The 14446-nt window shown below is 45.7% G+C and overlaps 1 pseudogene across 1 annotated transcript in view; it reads left to right on the top strand.

Annotated features, from left to right (window-relative positions):
* The first annotated feature begins 1847 nt into the window (after positions 1–1847).
* The window catches only part of LOC147730847 (protein FAM200A-like), a 50246-nt pseudogene continuing 37647 nt past the window's right edge, over positions 1848–14446 (top strand). The window contains exon 1 of the transcript XR_015308610.1: positions 1848–1891. The product of XR_015308610.1 is annotated as a protein FAM200A-like (transcript). The remainder of the gene's footprint in view (positions 1892–14446) is intronic.

Raw genomic sequence — 14446 nt, 5'->3', positions numbered from 1 at the left:
AATGATGTCCTTGTCTTTTATACATGCCCAGGATTAAAATAATTTTGAAAAACTGTAGAAGCCTCCATAAGGGCTATCTTAGCAGAAAATATAATCTTAACTGAAACATTGGTGCTCCTCTGGGTGGATTATGTCTCCCAACAGGCTCTAAACAGGAAATAACGGGGCTTACTATTTTACTTGCTACTCCTGGCCAGGCAAGAGATTTGTAAACACTGGCTGGATCCCCACGCCCGGAATTCAATTGCCTGGTTAAGTGTGGTTAAATTGACATGTAACTTAGCTACCAAGGGGATCCCACGAAGGTCCCCAGAAATGTGGGAGGACTTTCTGAAGTGGTCAGGATAGGACTCAAGGATAAACCTACAGGTGGCTCACAAACACTGATACCTGGTCCAATGAATACATCAAGCCACGGATTAGGTGGTGGGGGTTTTCAGCCCCTCCCCCTTTATAATAGACCAGTGCCATGGAAGGTGCAAGTCCGAAACTGCTTGGACCACAGACTGATCAAGGGCGTATACAATCGGCCCAGAATGCAGTAGCCATGGTGTAAGGAGGACTAAAAAAAAAGCAAAAAGAAACACTGCAGATCCAGACCTTGAAACATCACAAACCACGCCTACACAACACAGAAACGTGGGAATTTATTTTCAAAATCACAAACATACTACAGAACCTAGATTTCATACATGCCACAAATCACAGAACTATGTGTAAAGGTAGGGCTTTAAGTGGGCTGGGTCCTGCCGGAGCTCAGCACCGGCAGTTCTAAAAAGCAGGTGCTGAGACGGGTCCCTGTCAGGCTCTCCATTTTAGCCCTCACCCTCAAGATGAAAAAAAATCTGAACTCTGGAGCAGTACCACCCTTCACTGCCTTTGATGCAGCTTCAAAGAGACTCGTTGTAGTTCTTTCAGTGTCATAATTTCAGAACTGAAGCATTTTGTATTCTATACAATGAGGCCATAGCTGTAGCTTATTTAGCTTATGCAACTAACAACCATTGGCAAAGCCAATAGTTCTGGCTTGTTGTACGTGTAATGTTACTTATTGTATTCTATATCTGGATGCAATGACAGAAGCTACAAAAATACCAGACTGGCGGCACACTATGCTCAGCACAGATTTTTAGCTTAGGTGTTCTTAAGCCATACCCTTAATTACATCGACCACGCCCCTATGAGAGACCCCCACCAGTTTTTTCACCCCACTTAAAGCCCTTTGTAAAGGTATCTCTTTGAGGTAGTGATTCTGGACAACTCTCATCACATGTGAAGTTACTTGCATATTCTTCATCAGAGTCCATGGTACACTTTGTAATATGTGCAGGTTATTACTAGGTAATTACGCCCAATAGGGGTAAGTTACTTCACATCTTCAGAACCAATTTATGTAGTCACTATCTCCATACTCATACAGGGTCGGCTCCTCCTCTATGGCGTAGGAGCGTTGCCCCAGTGCTTTTAAGCAGTGTTAAGAGAAACATAAAATGATAATAACTTTTAGTTATTCTTATATTATGCTTCGTGACGTGTCCTGCTGCTTTGCAGGCAGACAGGAGGGCGGGGCTGTTCCACTCATGGAGCAGGGCAGGGGAAGAGTGGTTTTCCCACTCTTAAATGCACAATGACGGTATGGTCAGCCCTCTCGGGCCGCCAAACCAGGCATGCGCACTTCCCTGTTCTCCATGCAGGCTGCATTACAGCCTGCATGGAGAACATGCCCACCCCTCCAGTCCTTGGCTGAGTGCTGTGTCAAGGCGCTCAGACCAATCAAAACACAGTATTGCAGCGTTGTAATTGCCTTAGGGGAGGGAGCCTGGTTGCCTGCTTCCTGTTCCTGTAGTCAGAGACAGAAGAGCAGTAGCAGCAACCCAGGACCAGTCTCAAGGTAAGTTTTTTTATTTTTTTCACCCCGCGCGACACACCCTGTCCCCCAGCATCCCCTACTCGTGACCCCTGTGCCCGTCGCCCCACCCGCGAGCGATGCCGGCTGCCACTGTATTCATATGGTATACACACATTTCAATGTAGACATCGCCACTCTGATCTGGAGCAGACTTACATAGAAGAGGGTAGTATTCAACTCCTTGCTTCCAAATCTCAGAAACATTGTCTAACTAGGCCTCGGAAAAAAGACTGTGAGGTTTAGCCACAAACTGCATTGTGTAGTACATTTGGAAGAACTGCATTAGTACTACTTACTCACTACAAATGCTATTCACTACCCTAGGTCCAGTGGTCTACTCCTCTTCTATCTTTAACGTGCAGAGATTTCCACTCCGAATGCAAAGATCTCCATACACGTAGGCTTGCTTTTTAGTAGTAGATGTGGGAGGGACAGGGGGAGTGACAGGAAAATGGGGGATACTTACTACAAAATGGGAACGGTCAAAGTAGGAGTAACAAGGTGTTAAGAGGTGGGCTAAAAAGGAATTTAGGGAGGGACATGCAGCCACCCTCAAAAGAGTTAGCCCAGCCCATTGCTATTCACAAACTGCCCTTCTATACTTACTGCTGCCAAAAAGAACCCAAAATAGTCATAAATATACTCCAGCTCAGACCTGAAGCAAGTTGAGCATCATACATGGTCAGCTCTGGTACTGCAAGACCCTCCTATGGAAAATAATGGATGTAGGAACTTAAAATACAATCCTCTAGGAAATAAATTAAAATAAATACATTTATGTCAACTTTTTAAAAGTGTATTTACAGATTTAATTTCATGTAAAATATATAAATAATAAATAATTATTGTTTTAGTATAAATTATTTTAATAACCTTTAAAAACGTTAAAAATAATTGTACCTTTATTGTTTTTAATTATTAAATTAATGTAAATTAATTGTATACATAACAGTTGGTAACTTTTTATAAATAATAAATACAAAAATAAATTTCACTTTAAGTGTTTTTAAAAAAAATCTTTCAAAAAGTATTTTAATTGAATGGATTTAAATTAATTGAATATGTAATGCAAAGTTAAGTAATAATGCTGTAGCATGTTTTGTTCTACTTTTAAAATAAATATATGAAATTAATTTACATTAATATTGATCATAAAAACATTTTCACAATTTGTTTAAAGTTCAATAAACGTTTTTTACTTTTCCCTATACTTTACCATAGGGAGAGCTCTGCCACAGTGGCGGAAATGTCCTCCTGCATATTAAAAGTTAGCGGTAGTAACCTATACTTTGTTGTCAATTTACACTCACAGATGGCAAATAGCCACAGGAAGTACATTTTCTACAAAGTGTAAAGGTAAACTTATTCACATGAATGTTTACTTTTGTGAATAGGCTCTTATGATTACAATTCATAGGGTATTACAGAATAAACCTAGAATCATTACAGTGGAATGAGCCTTGTGTACAGAATCCTTTTGCTGTTGCAAAAAATGTGATTCACAAAACCACTTGCTCTGCAACCACAAAAGTTTTTTTTTTGCAATGTACATATCCTTTAATTAGTTGCATAAAGTTTTCCAACTTGCTTGAGGAATTGTGTTACCATTTCCAAATCACAATTATGTCATCAGCAATCAGGGAGGGCAAAATGGAAGCTTTTCATATTAGCTTTTCTTTTTAAAGCCATACTTCTCTCTTTAATATATAATACCTGCTTTAAAATAAAGATTCCCATTTGGGAATGCAAATTAAGGAATGTTGGTCCACCTCTTAAATTCACAGCCAATCAGAAATAGTCACAAATTGCGACCTACCTTACTAATATTCATTAATACTTCAAAGAGTGTTCTCCATAGGGATAGATGCAAATATTACTCAGTCAACAATAGTGCCATCTCATTGGACAGTACTGCGAAAGGGCAGTTGGGCCCAAATATGGACAAGGGTAAGGAAGGGCCAGAAATGTATGCACATATGGGGAAACCTAACCCTCGTGGTGATTCAATGCGTGTCTTAACTTACCGCTAGGATCAAACAATAATTTACTGATGTATGATCTTTTTTTATTACATTTTTTTATTAAAGAAGACTCAAAATCTTTTTTCACAAGTCATAATAAAAGGACACAATGTAATCAAAGCACATTCTGTTTCTAACAAAAACATTTTTACACATACAAATACCACATTAATAAAACAATATTCGAAAACAACGAATAACAAACAAAAGGCAACACTTTTTTTTATACATCTATCAATTTTGCGTCATCCTGTATACTGTGTACAAACATTTATTAATCCTACCACACATTAAGCTGACAAATACTTGGTGTATTGCTGCCAGGTGGGGAGGTTTCATCCCCTTGGTAAAAGGAGCGGAAGTGAAACTCAAGATAGAGGCAGATACGTATCACACCAGAACTGTCCTGTCCTGATTGTGGACAATAGGCAGAGAGGCCAGCATATCCTGTCCGGCAGCAGCAGGATGATTCCCCAGGACTGGAGAATCCTACCCACTTGAGAATGTGGCAGATACTTTGGTTGGCTTCGAGATCTCGCCTTTGGCTACCAGAGGTGCACAAGTACTCACCCTCGGGGTCAGTGCTTGGTTCATCATCGTGACTCTACTCTACGTCGCTCTACTCCACGCAATTCTATGACACTCTGCTCTACACCATTCTACTCCATGTCACTGCATTCTATGCCACTCTACACCACTCCACAAACTCTACAGAACTCTACTCTACGCACTCTATTCTACATGATTCCACTCTACACTACTCCACACTGCGTCATAACTCTATGCCACTCTATGCTACTCTACCCTAGGCAATTTAACTCTATGCCACTCTACTCCACTCTACGCCACTCCATGCAACTCCACTCCATGCCACTCTACTCCATTCCCCTCTATGCCACTCTACCCTACGCCATGCCACTAACCTTTAGCCAAGCTGAACATCAGCCACGCTTCTGTACAGCATGGATAAAAGACAATGGCAAAGTCAAAAGCTCTCCCATAGGTGGGACCCATTGGCTTTGCCAATGCTTGTTGCACATACTCCTGAGGAGAACCTGCTTACGAGCGCTCACTAGTAAAAGACTTGTTTAGTCCCTATAACTGGGATCCTTTGCCTTCATCATGCCTGGGGAATGTCTGACCAATGTTAATGAGTGGTTGATAACTGGACTGCTGATTGGTGGGGACCACAGGCTCCAAGTACGTCTGCTGCACAAATGTTGGTCTCTTTTGTGTTGACCTGTTGATGTCCTACTTTGGCATTCAGGCACAAACATACACTCTCCCTTTCCACCTCCCTGAAATCCCTGCTGGGTGGGGAGGTGTCATCCCCTTGGTAAAAGGACCGGAAGTGAAACTCAAGATAGAGGCAGATACGTATCACACCAGAACCTGTCCTGGTTGTGGACAGTAGGCAGAGAGGCCAGCATATCCTGTCCGGCAGCAGCAGGGTGATTCCCCAGGACTGGAGAATCCTACCCAGTTGAGATTGTGGCAGATACTTTGGTTGGCTTCGAGATCTCGCCTTTGGCTACCAGAAGGGCACAAGTACTCACCCTCTGGGTCAGTGCTTGGCAGCATCGGATTGGTAATGCGGGCAGTCGGGCATTGGCCGATTGGCCGGTGCCTAACGGTCACCTGTGGGCCGGTTTTTGTTAGTTCTATCAACCGGCCCTCAGAGCATTGCTGTTTCTTCCCCACCCGGCCACCTTAATGTTTTGGAGCCAGCATCATGGGCAGGCAGGCTCAGGGGAGGTAGCTTGCAGCAACATCGCCCTGTCAGTACTCTGGACGCTGCAGACTTTAGCTCGGCCCCCGTGAGGCCAGGACATACACTCCGTAGCAGTGTCTCGCGTCCCTGCTGTGCTGTTAAACTGAGGTGTCTGTTGGGAGCAGGTTAAGCGCCCGTTGGGCCATTATCACCTCAGCTCCCCTGGAGCAACAACAGATCTGTGCTTTTCTTCACTCCTCCCCTCCCCTGCAGATCCATCGCCCTGAGGCCAGGCGCGCAACACCCATTGAACTCACCGGGCTTCAGCAACCCCCCCCCCCGCCGTGTGTGGCAGCCCGGGATGAGACAGATCCCGGGCACACACAGAGCTGCACCCGAACGTTTCACAGGTCTTTAAAAGACCATTTGCATGGTAATTAGGCCTTCCAGTTGTTTCACCCCTTCTAAGAGCGCCTGCAGCACCACTCTGCATCAGGCCCGGCTCCAGGAATTTTGATTTGGGTGGGCCAAGTGTGCATTTGGGTGGGCCACTGCGGGCTCGATTTGTTGCATATATTTCTGGGCAGGCCTCCTTCAGGGCCCTCCTTTGTCGCTTCTTAGTCTTGCAAGGCCCAGTAAAACACACTCTTTTCCAAATCTCTTTCTAAATATTATCACTCTCAAAAAGTGTTTTTTCCATGTAATGTTCCTTTGATGGGAAGAGGAGGTTTCTGAGGTGGGAGTATCAGGCAAGTGACACTTCTCGAGCTCCCTCTGTGCGAGCCTTCAGGGAGAAACCCTCTTTGCTACCACCTCCACCTGACCCCAGACTCTGCAACACACTCCCTTACAGGCTTGAATATCCACTACTCCTCTCCAGTGCACATTATGTCACAGCTGACCTCGGGCCCTAGCCCCAGCCCCATATCAGGCACCATTGGGCTCCACTTTCATTTTGCCCGGTAAAAACATTAGAAAAATCCCCTTCAAACTTAAAACATTGAATATAGCAGTAAATGTAATTAGCACACTCTTTAAAGTATGTTCCACAGTAGCCCTTATGACCTGACTGCTAATTAAATAAACAAAAACAGAAAGGCCATGACAGGCCCGCCTTTATCGCTGATGCGAAAGTCTTATTTGGCGCCACACCAATAACCTCTTTCTCCTTAAATACCTTTACTACCACCTTCCGAAAGTGCCCCTCATCCCTCCATGACCCCCCTAATGACCTCCTCCTCAGATTTCCTCACTGCCTCACGCCACAAGTGCCCCTCATAGCCCCATAGCCCCTCCCCCTCATGACCGCCTCCTTGGAGATCAGTACTCCTTATCTATCTATAGCCCCTCTGTAGCCCCTCCCACTCATGACCTCATCATCTGACTCCCTCATTACCACCCTCCACCAGTGCTCTCATCTCTCCCCCTCCACCCATGACCTCTTCCTCCGTTTCCCTCACTGCCACCCTCCACAAGTGCCCCTCATCTCTCCATAGCAACTCCCCCTCATGACCTCCTCCTCGGACTCCCTCACTGCCACCCTCTAACAGTGCCCCTTATCGCTCCATATCCCCTCCCACTACCCTCCAACAGTTCCCCTCATCGCTCCATAGCCCCTCCCACTACCTCCTCCTCGGATTCCCTCACTGCCACCCTCCAACTGTGCCACTCATCTTTACGTAGCCCCTCTCTCATATGCATTTCATTTGTTGTATAGTGCTACTCAATTAGCAATTTGCTAATCGCAAATAAGGAAGATGTAGGAATCGCAATATTTTTTGCAATTCCTACATGAATCCCGCTTTGCAAGTCCTTAATAGCGATTCCTTATGAATCGCTATTAAAGACTCGCAAAACGGGTCTTTGATGAATCTAGCTGTATATCACAAAACAAAAAATGCGAATTACTAACTATACCATTCATGTTTGTAGGCAGCTCTTAGATGACAGTTCATAGGTCACTGTCCTATGATACGATTGTAACTTCTGAACTGCAAGTAACACATGGGTCTCTGTGACAAACGGAGTAACCCACTGAGCTATCCAGATACAATACAGTTCATCTGCATTTAAAAACTACTAACAGACAATTGATTGCTCTCCAGAATGTTCATTAATCACCAGCGTTATCTGGGCATTTTGTCATGTCTTATTGTTGTCCTGCACCGGCCATGATCAAGATAAAAACTGTTTAAATGAAGTACACAAGAAGTATGTGTCCTGCTGGGCCTGTGCAGATTTCAAAAAGAAAAAAATGTAGCAACACATTCTCTTACCTACTCCATTAGTCAAACTTTGTGTCACAGCCTGATGTGATAAGCCACTGCAGGGGTTAGGAAAGGTGACTAAGAATAAACAAATTTCTTTTCGCCTGAGCTGCGTAGAAAAAGAACGCAACAGGACAGTAGGCAAAGGTTACCAAAGGTTACCAGTGCCAAAGAAAGGATTCGTCACCTTTCCCCATGCCGAGATGAAGGGGTGAAAAAAGTAAACAAAGCCTCGTTAACATGTTAATGGTCTTCAAAGACCTGTGAAGTACTCGGGTGCAGGGCTGCGATAACCTCTAAAACTGTCTGTCTGTGTGCGCCCGGGAAAACTGTCTCGACCCGGGCTGACACACACGACTTGCGCGTTGCGCGCCTGCCTTCAGCCCTCATTACTGAGGGCCAAGGCTACTGTTTGGGTGGGCCAGGCTTATATTTGGGTGGGCCTGGCCCACCCGGCCCACCCGCTAGAACCGGGCCTGCTCTGCATACTGATTAAAGGTTCAGCCCCCCCCGAAATTTTTTCTTAGCCCCCCCCCCCCCGAAATTTGGCTCTAGTTGCGCCTCTGCCTGAGGCCATACTTGGCTGGTGGGGGTGGGGTGCGCGGGGGAGTAAGTGAAGTGTAGGTGGCACAATGAGACTAGCCAAATGCTGGTTTATAAATGAGTGAAATTCGGGAATGTGGGCCACTTTTTTAAGGGGTGCCTGGGCCGAATTGTGATCCCAATCCGACCCTGGTGCTTGGTTCATCATCGTGACTCTGAGTTGGACTATGCACGAGTGTAGGAAAGAAGTCTGTGTTACCAGGGGCAGAATCTGCTAAATTGCTACCCTCGCTCCAGACTGGGCTTAATTATTGGAAAGGGCTGTGGCGTCACCGTGCTGCTGTAAGCTGGAAAGAGAAAGAATAACTGATCTTTCTGTCGGGAGACTGACTGTGTCTGCCGGGCATTATCTACATACCCCTCGAGGAGGAGGGAGGTGCCTGCGTGCCCTGCGACGCTACAGAAGAATAAAACTGGATTAGTTCACCTACCGGTCTCGTGTGTGCTCCTTGTGGGCTAGGGCCAAGTGGGACACAACACCTACTTGCCTTACTTCAGTCCCGGGGGGACTAGGGTGCAGTCTGTATTTAAGCCCCTGGCACGGGTTCTGGTTCTGTCGTCTGGAGGGGTCTTCATCTTGATTCTGGAACATTTGAACTATCATTCTGGTTTTTACGGTTCTGAGGATATCGCCAGTTGAAGCCAGTGTCAAGGCTAACCCTATTCTGACCAGTAGCTAGTGGGCACTGGTCTCCCCATTGGCTGTCGGTGCCCCCGGCCGCTGTGGGTGGCCCTACACCGGAAAATCTTTTTTTGTAGTTTTATGTAATGCAAACTTAGCCCGAGAGAAGTGAGGGTGCAGATCAAATATGGAATAGTCTATCAGCTCCGTGTTTATGTCTTGGGGAAAAAAACTTTTGTTTTTTAGGAAGACCCTCACCCACCAACCTAGTTGGTTGCATGCTTCATCATCGGGTCCCATCCAATTTATTAATTTAATATTTACCATCACAAACATATACAGTTTGTCGCTCGGACGTTATTTGAACTATTGCACAGTAGCGCATAAACCGGCATGACGATATAGCCACTTTCTCCACAAACGTCACTTTACGGTTTCACTTTCGCTTATTTTCCGAATAGTGTACGGGCATGACGTTTACTCAGTCACATGAATTATTGGGCAAATTGAAGCCAATACTGCCTATATGTTTATGTTTGTAAATCTTCTTTCTAGCCAAACTTCTTTCCAAAAAGCTACTGAGTCATTAGAGAAATACCCCCTCATCTAGATAACGCACCTCAGCGTGTGCGACACATTTTGGGTCTTCAATACATATTGGTTTTAGAACATCACGTATTTATCTTTCACATAGGTCCCGACAAAAGCCAGCATATTATAAAGTCCTGGCTGAAACATGTAGACCGCACTGGATATTGGAGACATAGTCTATTTCCACTAATATCCATCTTGTTTTAATACTGCCAAGGGCCCAACCATTACATTTCCACATACCAGGGATCCTTCGGACAGTTTTTAACCCACACACTTGCCACTGTCACTGCACAAAACCCGCTCCGCTGTAATCTGGCGTTGAAGCGCACCCAAGGCGCACTCGGGTCCTTGGGTGGGACCTGATGATGAAGCATGCCACCAACTAGGTTGGTGTGTGAGAGACTTCCTAGAAAACAAATCTTTTTTTCCCCTAGACATAAACAAGGAGCTTCTACCTCTTAGTTAGTTCCCATTGATCTTCTACGTATATTAACAGGGGAAGTGAACCAGTACACTGTTTCCTCACTCTCCCTTCGATACATATTGCAATAGTGTATCAGTCTGTGCGAGCACATTCAGAGAACATGGACGTCCTTTAGGGGTCGCAGCTGCAACCCCAACCTACCCCTTGCCACCCCTGCTACTGCCTTTGCGATCCTTGGTCTTAGGGGTGGCAAAATCAGAGCCACGAAGACAGAGGCACCTTCAAATTCTTTATTTACAACCCGTTTTTCTTTATGTTAATAGTGAATCATATTTTATTATTCACTATTAGTGTCGTAAAATATTTAGGACAATTAGTTGGAACTGGCCCCTTGGGTTAAACTATAGTTAGTCAAAATGTTTTGGAATCTATGTTGTGTACATGCTTGCCGGTGACAGTGTGTTTATGTGAGAAAAGAGTGTGTGTATGTGAGCATGTGTCTGTATATGGAAGCATGTGTGTGTGAGTGAAAGTGAGTGAGAGCCAGTGACAGGTAGTGAGTCAGATTGTGAGAGAATGAATAAGAATGAGTGCAAGGAGTGTAAAAGAGTGCAAGTGTGATGTTAGGGTCATGTGACATGCCTTCTTGGAAAAATTAGGGTCAAGGTTCGTATGCTGTCACTTCCTGTGATGTTGTAAGGTCAAAAGATATGTGATGTCACTTCCGCTACCCATGGCAGAGAAAGACTGGTTCAATGTACATTTTTTGTAGTAGAATGTAATTTCAAGCATGAGAGTATCTGACCTTTGTAGATTGCGTGAGCGCCCCTATATATTCAGTTTACTTGTCAAGTAGAGTGATAAAAATTTAAAAATGTGTGCACTACGCATGATTGCAGTACAGGGGTGATGTGATCAGAACAGCCATTTCCCAAGTTTGAGCGAGCAACAACATACGAGGCAGCCTTGAGAAGAGCAAGAAAAGTTTTGGGAATGACTGAGAGGTTAGCATTGCCATAGACAATTATAACAATACCAGGGTGTCCAGGCCATTCTTATAACTTTAGGTCACCTAGTCTAGTGTAGTCTAAATTGTCACATTGGTAAGAGTGTGATGGTCAGCTGGTGGCATTGAACTTGTATTCAACAGTTCTGGTAGGGCCTTCAGGGTGTGAGCTGCAGTGGCCACCAAAGGAATATCTTGGGCCATAAGGACTGCATGGCAGTACATCAAGTCAAACTTCATGCCAATATCCTTAGCAGTGTGTCTGTCAATCACCCAAAAAAGACGAAGGCCACATGTTCCAAAAGTTTTCTGAGTCAACCATACCCCAGACCCGAAGGAAAACATTAAGCAAAGGGCCTTCGTTAAGGAAAAGTTAGTGCAAGGGATCTATGAAAATATTTGGGTTCATAGCTCGATTGCATAAGGTGCTTTCTGTTAATTATCTATTTACTTACCTGCAAATATAAGTTGTTTTCCCCTAAAGTAAAGCACTGACCGATCATAGATGTTATTGAGTGTTTTTGACTGTCTCGTACTGAATCTGAGTTTCTAACCCGCACTACCTTCTGGTATAGGCCTTGATTAGCCCCACCTTCTGGTAGGGGCCTTGATTGACCCCACCTTCTGGTATAGGCGTTGATTGGCCACACCTTCTGGTATAGGCCCTGATTAGCCCCGCCTTCTGATATGGCCTTGATTGGCCTAGCTTCTGGAATGGGCTTTGATTGGCCCCACCTTCTGGTATGGGCCCTGATTGGCCCCACCTTCTGGTATGGGCCTTGATTGGCCGCACCTTCTGGTATGGGTCTTGATTGGACCCCCTTCTGGTGTAGGCCTTGATTGGCCGCATCTTCTGGTATAGCCCTTGATTGGCCCCATCTTCTGGTATGAGCTTTGATGGGCCCCACCTTCTGGTATGGGCCTTGATTGGCCCTACCGTCTGGTATAGGCATTGATTGGCAGCACTTTCTGGTATGGGCCTTGATTGGCCCCAACTTCTGGTATAGACCTTGATTGTCTGTACCTTCTGGTATAGGCATTGATTGGCCGCACCTTCTGGTATGGGCCTTGATTCGCCCCACCTTCTGGTATAGGCCTTGATTGGCCGCATCTTCTGGTATAGGCCTTGATTGGCTCCACCTTCTGGTATAGACTTTGATTGGCCCCACCTTCTGGGATAGGCTTTGATTGGCCCCACCTTCTGGTGTAGGCCTTGATTGCTGTGACAGTCAAGTGCCCAAACAGTGCAACTTGGCTCTTCAGGTGCAGCCCAACACTGACATAGGCACCTGATGGCACACCACAGGACGACCCAAGCTCCCTCCTATCTATGCCAAAGGTCCATGAGGCACATTAGGGCAGATATGATAGAAAGTGCTTCTATGGTGACCAAGAGCTTTTACGCACTTTAGACAATCCTCTTAGGCTTCTTCTTCACATGGTCAGCAGAGAGGGCAGTGGTCTGAAGGCTGGCCCTTTGTAGGTTCACTGAGTCCAAGGTGCAGGTCCTCAGGGGGTGTTGCCAGCCTCTGAGCAGTCGGTGGCACTTAGATGTGGAAGGAACTGGTGCAACAGTGCCAGCACTTAGCTCTGCTGGGCTTGCAGATCGCAATAGAGCACTTGATTCCCCGTTACAAGATCATGTTGTGTTTGTTGGAGCAGCGGTAACGATGGGTCCTGTTGGCAAAATGTTCCCCTATCTGCTTATATAATAGTCCAATAACCTCTCTTTCTGGATTGAAATACAGGCTGTAAAAAAACAATTTACAAGCACCCCGATGCCCAATAACACAACAGTACGCCACCTTGACTGTTCACTGTCATCCATGCACTCTAAATCTCCATCCATAGCATCCTCTCGTTCAAATGTTCCCCTGTTCTGCAATTTTTATGTAAGTAATGCATTCTGGGTAATGACCGACTGCTTCCATTTCCCACTCCCATATACAGGATTTATCCCGTAAGGACACCATATCAAGGGACACCCAGATAGGCGGGATGAGGAATCCAGTTACTGCAGACCTCCTCAAACCAAAGGCTCTTTGTAAGGCACTACAGGTGGTATGTCCTGGAATGGACTCCATCCAGTCCGGCCCACTCTTACTCAAAGTCAGCTCTCTGCTCTGCTCACCTCATTCAGGCCTTCACAGATTCACTCCTGCTGCCAAAGGGAGGCCTCTGTGTTGGTTGCAATGCATATTTCAGCCTAGATGAACTGTCCACAGGCAGTCAACGGTGTTACAGCTCATCAATCAGCCCTGATCCTGGCATAGTTACCCCCACTTTTGGCTGATGTTTTACTGTTTTCGTTCTAAGTCTGGCTGGGATCCTGCTATTCTGGACCCGAGCCTAACTGCTTTCTCTTATAAACTGATTGCATGTGCTTCAGGTACACTCCAGATTGGATTCGGGGGTACCTTTATAAGTCCGTAGTATATGGTATACTATATACCTAGGGTGTAGGTACCCCAGAGGCCTTCCAGGGGCTGCAGCCTGTATTATGCCACCCCTGAGAGGCCACTCAAATTGACACCACAGGTCTGCTACTGCAACCTGTATAAGGTGGTACATGCACCCCTTAGATATAGTTTCACTATATCTACCTTATCACTGCACATATAAACCTATCAGTCACCCCTATGGGAGGCCTAATCAATCCTGAAAGCAGGGAGCTGAGTTTTATGGGAGAGGGTGCCCATGCATGAGCAGGGTCCCTCTGCAGCCTTCGGAATCTATTCTCCGGGGCTGTTCTATGATGCAGTCATACCATATACTCTTAAGTGCATTATAACCTCGCGGTAAATGCTAATTTTAAAACGGCTGCACAGAAAACTGTTGTGTTTGGTGTCAAACACCTTGGAATCATACCGCCACACCGGTAACTGGTGGGGGAGATTTGATTCCACCCTCCTAGAGGGAGAAATATGACAACACTGGTATGCCCGGTACCAGCTTTCTTGACCCTGGCAACACAAGATGGATGCTGCCAGCCACAGACACGAGTCTGCTCTCCTGCTGCTGGATGAAACTCCGGCAGGGGAAGGCTGGACAATAGGTTTCCTGTCACAGGAAGGTGTAACCACCTCCCAGACTGGCTTTAGTGTATTGGGGCTGGGTGGGTGCACTCTGAGAGTGCTTTGATGTCTGCACTGGGGGCACATTTGGTGTCCCTGTGCATAGTCCAGCTCAAACCAGTTGCAAGGGCTATCAGCACCTGCTCTGGTACAAAACTGGACAAAGGACATGGGTGTAGCCACCCCTCTAACCTGACCCTGCCATAGGTGGGTCC

Source organism: Lissotriton vulgaris, chromosome 2_1, assembly GCF_964263255.1.
Source record: "Lissotriton vulgaris chromosome 2_1, aLisVul1.2, whole genome shotgun sequence".
Classification (NCBI taxonomy): Eukaryota; Metazoa; Chordata; class Amphibia; order Caudata; family Salamandridae; genus Lissotriton; species Lissotriton vulgaris.
The sequence above is the reverse complement of the archived record's forward strand: the minus strand, read 5'-3'. Positions and strand labels throughout refer to the sequence as shown.